Genomic DNA, 7,306 nt, shown 5'->3' with positions numbered 1-7,306 from the left:
CTAAAAATCCTACCGAGTGGAGAGCAAACCTCCCACTCAGGGGCTTAGCTGCAGCCCAGTGCTCGCCTAAGTTTCTAAAAATCCTACCGAGTGGAGAGCAAACCTCCCACTTGGGGGCTTAGCTGCAGCCCAGTGCTCGCCTAAGTTTCTAAAATCCTACCGAGTGGAGAGCAAACCTCCCACTCGGGGGTTTAGCTGCAGCCCAGTGCTCGCCTAAGTTTCTAAAAATCCTACCGAGTGGAGAGCAAACCTCCCACTCGGGGGCTTAGCTGCAGCCCAGTGCTCGCCTAAGTTTCGAAAATCCTATCGAGTGGAGAACAAACCTCCCACTCGGAGGCTTAGCTGCAGCCCAACACTTGCGTAAACATGACGAGTACAAGTCGATTGCAATTTGTGCTTCGTTCCTACCTGCAAAAGAGCATCACAAATTCTAGTGTATATTCCAAGCCAAGGATGCTGATTGTTCGAAAGCAGAAACAAACATGTTCAACAGCAAACCAAGTTTGGATAGCGTCCTACGGATCCAGAAGCGCTCAGGCATCAAGCCTGTTAAAGTTTGTCGGTTACAAAAATCACTCGGCTTCCGAGGCAAATTCAAAGCATCAAGCATAGAAGTTTTTTACCCCTCCTGCGGAGGGCTGGAAGGTGCAACAAACTCGTCCAGGTCGATTCCATCTGCGATCCGAGTGGCAGCGGCGATGAAGGTCTCCATGAAGGATCGGAAGTCATGCTTCTTGGTGTTGGCCACCTTGAGAGCCGCCAACTTGTCCTCTCGCGCATCCTTGCAGTGAACACGGACCAGAGATAGAGCAACGTCGGCACTGCATCTGGCAGAAGACTTCTTCCATTCGTGCACTCGACTTGGAACTTCGTTCAGTCGAGTCATCAAGGATTCAAGGCCGTTCTGAAGTGCTTCTCCTGGATAGAGCATCGTGTCGATGCGTGACATCGCAACCTTCAGCCTTGCAAGATAGTCAACAACAGCAGCAACGTGAGACTCGAGGCGGAGCATGTTCATGGCAGCTTCATCCTTCATGAGAGAGTTGATGGGGTCCAAGCCAGTCTCCACTCGACTAGTCTCTTCTTCAAAGTTTTGACAGAATTCTATGGATACGGTCCAAGGATAAGCTAATGTTCCCACAAAGTCAGTGATTACCAGTCGGATATAAGGGGTTACCTTCGAGCATGAGGAATAACTTCTTGGCGAGCCCTCCCAGATAAACCTCCAAGTCATTCTTCTTTCTCGCCAGTTCGCCAACCTTGTCACTCAGGGCTATCTTCTCATGATTCTGTTGGGTGACCTCCTTGTTGGCCGCGTCGAGAGCAGCTTTCAGAGTGGCATTTTCCTCTTCAAGTTTGCTGACTGAAGCCAACATCTCTTCGGCAAGTTTCGTCTTGTCCGAAGCCGCTTTCTGCGCCTTGGCGAGGTCAAGGTCCTTCTTCTTCAGAGCATCCCTCAGTTTATCTGTAAAATCACAATAAGATCAGACTCGGGGACAGACAAGAAATAAGGACAGTCGTCAAGATTCTCACCAAACATACCTTTTGCCTCCTCCTTCACCTTCATGAAGTTCTCCTGGACAAGTTTCAGGTCAAGTTCGAGTTGGATATGCTTGTTCTCCAATTCAGTATAACGAGCTGCAAGCTCACAAGATCTCTGCAAAAAACCAATCGACATATGTCAAAAATAGGTCACTTCCGAGTGACTAAGAGAAAAATCGTAGTATTTCTAAGACTACAGCTGAATCTAAACATTCCACTATAGTCTCGGGGACTACACCCAGTGGGTGCACTCAGCGTGCCCCCACTAGTTCTATCAGCTAGACTCAGAGTCGATCAGTCGACCAAAAAAGAGAAAGAGAGGGTGTGTTCTTCAGACCCATAGTCGACTGCCAGCAGTCGACGACAGTCTCGGGGACTACACCCAGTGGGTGCACTTAGTGTGCCCCCACCGGTTTATGATTCCATTCGACCAGAACGAGTGAAGACAGTAATGCGAAAAAAGAAAAACTCAAGACATAAAGACTATGGTCCACTGCCAGCAGTCGACCATAGCCTTGGGGACTACACCCAGTGGGTGCAATCAGCATGCCCCTACCTATCCAGATCCTCAATCGACACACCCAGTGGGTGGAGTGCAGATACTAAGATTTTCAGAAAGAAAAGTTTTCAGATACCATATCCTAACAAAACAGGCAGTGATCGACCAACCTAAACATTGCTCTGAAGGGCTGAACTGGCGTCATAAGCTGCTTGACTGGCGTCTCGGATCGCCTTCACTTGCTCCATCATAACCCCCGCTTGGCGTATGGCTTCTTTAGCAGCGCTTGCTTGGTCTTCAGGGACGTGGTGGGTAGAGAAAAGTGAAGGCTGACCAGCACTCAACGACGAAGGGCGAGCACTCGACAGCGGCACCGCAAAGGATACGGTAGGACGAGTGATGTTGTCCCCCTTCGCAACTAACGTCTCAGGTGCTGATATGACCTGAGCTGCCTTGCCAGCAGACGCTCTCCTATTCCTCCTCTGCCTCAGTGGTTCCTCGTCTTCATCATCATCAGGAAGATCAATGATGATATTAGACGGAGCTGCAGAAAAGAGTCAAAGTTAAAAACGAAGATTCCACCGACTGAAAACGAAACTTCAAAGGTCATACCAGGGTTGGAAGTGATGGCATCCTCCATTTCTTGCTCGTCAGGTCTGGCCGAGGTATCAGAAGTAGCAGCACTGCAGTTTCAGAAATTAGTCGATCTGCTAACGAATCGACCAAGAATAAATCCATGAGAAACAAGAAGACACAAGTTATGTCATTACCCAGAAATAGTGGGAATCACCATCTTCATCTTCGGCAAAGCCTTCATCGGCCTCGGCGGCACCACTCGAGATTGCTTCGGTGCTTTCTCAGTCGGCGCCAGAGAGGTCGTCCGAGGACGCTTGGTCGATTGCGCAACAGGCGCGGCCCCCTTGCCACGCTCGACCGCAGGATCATGGGCAAGCTTGGACCTTCTTTCAGAACGGGGAGGCGCAACTTCCTCCTCCTCTTCCTCCTCCTCTTCCTCCTCCTCCTCCTCCTCATTGGAGCCTGCATCTTCATCACCCTCATCGCCATCCGATTCCCACTCCTCCTGGCTTTCACCTCCACTTCCTTCCTCCTCCTCGGTCTGTGCTTGCGCCCCTTTGGGCATCGAATACAACTCAGTGGTAGCCTGAAGGACAACAAACAAGACAAGAGTCAATCTACTGATCTGCAGCAAAAACAGAATGGACGAAACATGATTACAGTCGGAGATAAGTGGTCATACCTTGTCTGGATCATAAGACTGGTCGAGTGGCGGGATCCTCCTGGCCCCACGAGGGTTGTCCTTGTTCCCTGTGATGGCAGTCATCCACCTCTCCAGTGTGGCATCGTCGACCTCCTCTGGGTGGACCCGAGTGGTGTCTTCAGTACCAGAGTACAACCACATCGGGTGGCCCCGGTATTGGAGTGGTTGGATGCGCCGTCGAAGGAAAACCTCCAGAAGATCCATGCCAGTCACACCATCGTGAATGAGTTGGACTACATGCTCCATCAACATTTTTACCTAAGCCTTCTCCTCCGGAACTACTTTCAGAGAGGACAGCTTATTCACTCGAATCATGGAGAAGGGAGGGAGCCCGGTCGACTGCCCTGGCGTTGGCTGGTCTTGGCAAAAGAACCAGGCCGACTGCCACCCTCGAACTGACTCGGGAAGGGTCATAGTTGGAAAAGCGCTCTTACTCCTCATCTGGATCCCAAGACCCCCACACATCTGGGTTACCTGAGTTCTCTCATCATTTGGGTTAGCCTTTTTCACCGTCTAAGAGCGACAAGTGAATATGTGTTAGAAAAGGCCCCAGTGTGGCCGACAACCCAAGAAGTTTTCGCACAAAGATACGAAAGCAGCGAGATAGGCAATGGAATTGGGTGTGAAGTGGTGGAGCTGAGCCCCGAAGAAGTTCAGAAACCCTCGAAAGAAAAGGTGCGGCGGCAGAGAGAACCCACGATCGACATGAGTCGCTAAGAGGACACACTCACCCTCTTGAGGCTGCGGCTGCCACTCCGTCCCCGGAGGCCTCGCCGCCCCGTGCGCGATCAGGCCTTCGCTGGCCAGGTCATCGAGATACTTCTGGGTGATGGTCGTGCGGATCCAATCACCCTGGATCCAACCCTGCGACAGGCGGGACCACGATGAGGATCCGCCCTGACTGGTCGCTCTCCCCTTCGCCTTCGCCATCGGCTTCTTCGCCCGCTCCAAAGCCACCGTCCTCTCCTTCACCATTGTCGCCGACGAGGCTGGAACGGAGCAGCGGCGCTGAGCAGTTGGCGAGCGCAGCAGATGAATCTGGAGACGAGGGAGGGGAAAATGAGGGAGCACTGTTCAAAAACCTCTGCTCGGTTCCTTATATGGAGTCGCTTCCGAGTGGCTGACAGGTAGGCCCGAGAAATCCTGTCAAATCCCGAAACAGTCATGCGAGCGATACGTGGCGAAAAAGGCGGCGCGGGAATCGAGGCGTCTCTGCCTTATCCCATCTGAGTACCGCGGTCTTCTCCGCTTCACGCGCTTCCCAAAATTCGGACCCCATTAAATCCGCTAACCGCAGGGCAGCTTGTCAGACGGAAGATCTCCTGCGATCCGTCGCTCAGAAATCTCCAAGTTCATAAATTTCACTCGACAGATATAAAGAATGGATCAAGGTGACTGAAACAAAGTTGACATCCTCACTTGAAAGTCATTGATCCAGAATAAGACACGTTTACAGCACCAGAAAACAGGTCGGAAAGATTGCCAACTCCTTCCTCACTCAAACCTCGATCCATTCAGGGGCTAATGATGAAGTCATGTACCTAGGGTAGGGTCATGGACATGTCCAAGGTACCCTCCTCGAGGACATCTTTAGAAGAAGTCGTCTTCCAGTCGACCAAGAGGGATTCCACTCGACGGACTGGAAGACACTCGACGAACCTGAAGACACTCGACCATGAAGACTCACTCGATCACCAGGAGTTCAAGATCTACTCTGTATCCAAACGGTCTGTAATTAAGTAGTCTTTATGGTCATGATGACACTTTATGTAAGGCGTTACCAGTAATGCCTGACCTTAATGAACTTTAAACCCTCCACTACGTGGGCCGGATGGGGTCTTGGCATCCTCTATATAAGCCACCCCCCTCCACTGACAGAAGGGTTCGCACCCCTGTAACTCTCACACATATAATCCAGTCGACCGCCTCCGGGCACCGAGACGTAGGGCTGTTACTTCCTCTGAGAAGGGCCTGAACTCGTAAAACACTTGTGTGCATAACTACTCCATAGCTAGGATCTTGCCTCTCCTTAGTACCCCCCTACACTACTGTCAGACTTAGAACCACGACACCGGGCACATTCCGACGAAATCTAAAGATCGATATACTTGTTGACTTTGAAATGAATTAACCTTTATGTATGCTTTTACTTTTTGGGTAACTTTTGATTTATTCATCTTCTCATGGCAGCACAACGAACAATAGGAACAATTAAAATTACATCCAGATCTGTAGACCACCTAGTGACGACTACAAGCACTGAAGCGAGCTAAAGGCGCACCGCCATCATCGCCTCTCCCTTGTGGAGCCGAACACAACTTGTTGTAGTAGACAATCGGGAAGTTGTCGTGCGAAGGCCCCATAGAACCAACACACCAGAACAACAACCACCGCCAATGGATAGAAGCGTAGATCGGAGGGATCCAACCTGAAGACAACAAACAAAGACGAATAAAGACCGAACCCGAGAAGATCCATCAAATACAACCACCGACCGAATCCCGCGAGATCCACCGGAGACACAACTCCACACGCCATTCGACGATGCTAGACGCACCACCGGGACATGGGCTAAGCGAGGAGAACCTTATTCCATCTTCAAGAGCCACCTCCATCTCGTCTTCGTGAGAAGGACAAAAATTCTAATAAAACTTGTAGAAGCACCTAAAATAAAAGCCCTCTGGTTGGCAAGGGCCGGGATTCGCCATACATCCATGGTCCTACGCCCAAAGGAAATGTGCCAGATCGACGACACTGCCGGTAAAAGGCAGAAACCCTGGCCGCCTTTCCTTGGGAGGAGAGACGCACACGGACGTACAGTCTAGGATTATGTATGATTTTACTTGGATGTAAGAACTCTGTTATTACAACACTAGCAATCCCAATTCACAAGATGCATAGTAAATTGTTTATACACGTTCCGCCACATGCAATCAGCCTACATGCGACAAGCATTCATCATCTTAGTCGTAGAGGAACTTGTACGTCTTCATGTTGTGAGGAACAGGGGGAGGTAGGTGGACTTGTTGCCGAGCACCCTGGCCTTGGTGTCGTGGAAGAAGGTCATCGTCTCTAGAAGATCTCCGCCTTCGCTCATGCCGATGGGGTAAGCCAGGAGGTGGCCCGACAGGTCTCCTTGGGGCGGCACATCACTCGCGAACATGTCCCAGTTTTGTTGCGCCTCCTAGTTCACCCCGCGCACGCACGCCAGGCTCGACGGCTCGAGGAGATTGGCCGCGCCGGTGGCCTGGACCAGGTGCTCTTGCCATAGGGCTCGTAAGCCGTGCACCTGCCCCTCGCCTGCCGACCGCTGGACGCGAGGTAGCCCGGCTGGTACGCACTGAAACTACTATTAAACACTAGCTGGGGCAACTATTTCATGCCTCGATCTAATTTGGGATGGACACAAGACGGACCTTACCATGAACATTATCGAGGACGTCCGTCATCACCTCAATCATGTGAACCTTCCTGAAGATAACCTTGTGGCCTTGCCACTCATAAACTTGTTTGTGGAGGCATGCCATGTCATCTTCCTGTGTAAGCTTGATAAGAACAGTATCCCTCAAAAACGAAGGAGTAGCTTTGAAATTCTTGTGCTTCAGTACACCCTGGACAACACCCTGACAACAGTGAGGCTGGAATACATCTCGACACTTGTATAAGTGCAAATGGCTTTCAGGATCCAACAGCCTAAGAACTCTGTTTTCCCAGTGCGTATATTCAGGTCATCCGCCTCATAGCGAGTGACATGTACAACCACACAATCCTTGTCTACATCAAGGCTCTAATTGAAACAGAAACAAATTCTGAATTACTTTCCAATATATGAAACACAAGTTTTTTAAATCACTATGTTGAGTCAAAAGTATGCATGACAGGGAAGGTACCATGGCATCGAAGCTAATAAAATTTTGCATTATTTATCACCGCATACTTAGATGAAAAACCACAATCGAGATCGGCAAAGAAAATCACCTTGTGCA

This window comes from Triticum dicoccoides, chromosome 1B (genome assembly GCF_002162155.2).
Source record: "Triticum dicoccoides isolate Atlit2015 ecotype Zavitan chromosome 1B, WEW_v2.0, whole genome shotgun sequence".
In the NCBI taxonomy this organism is placed as follows: domain Eukaryota; kingdom Viridiplantae; phylum Streptophyta; class Magnoliopsida; order Poales; family Poaceae; genus Triticum; species Triticum dicoccoides.
The sequence above is the reverse complement of the archived record's forward strand: the minus strand, read 5'-3'. Positions refer to the sequence as shown.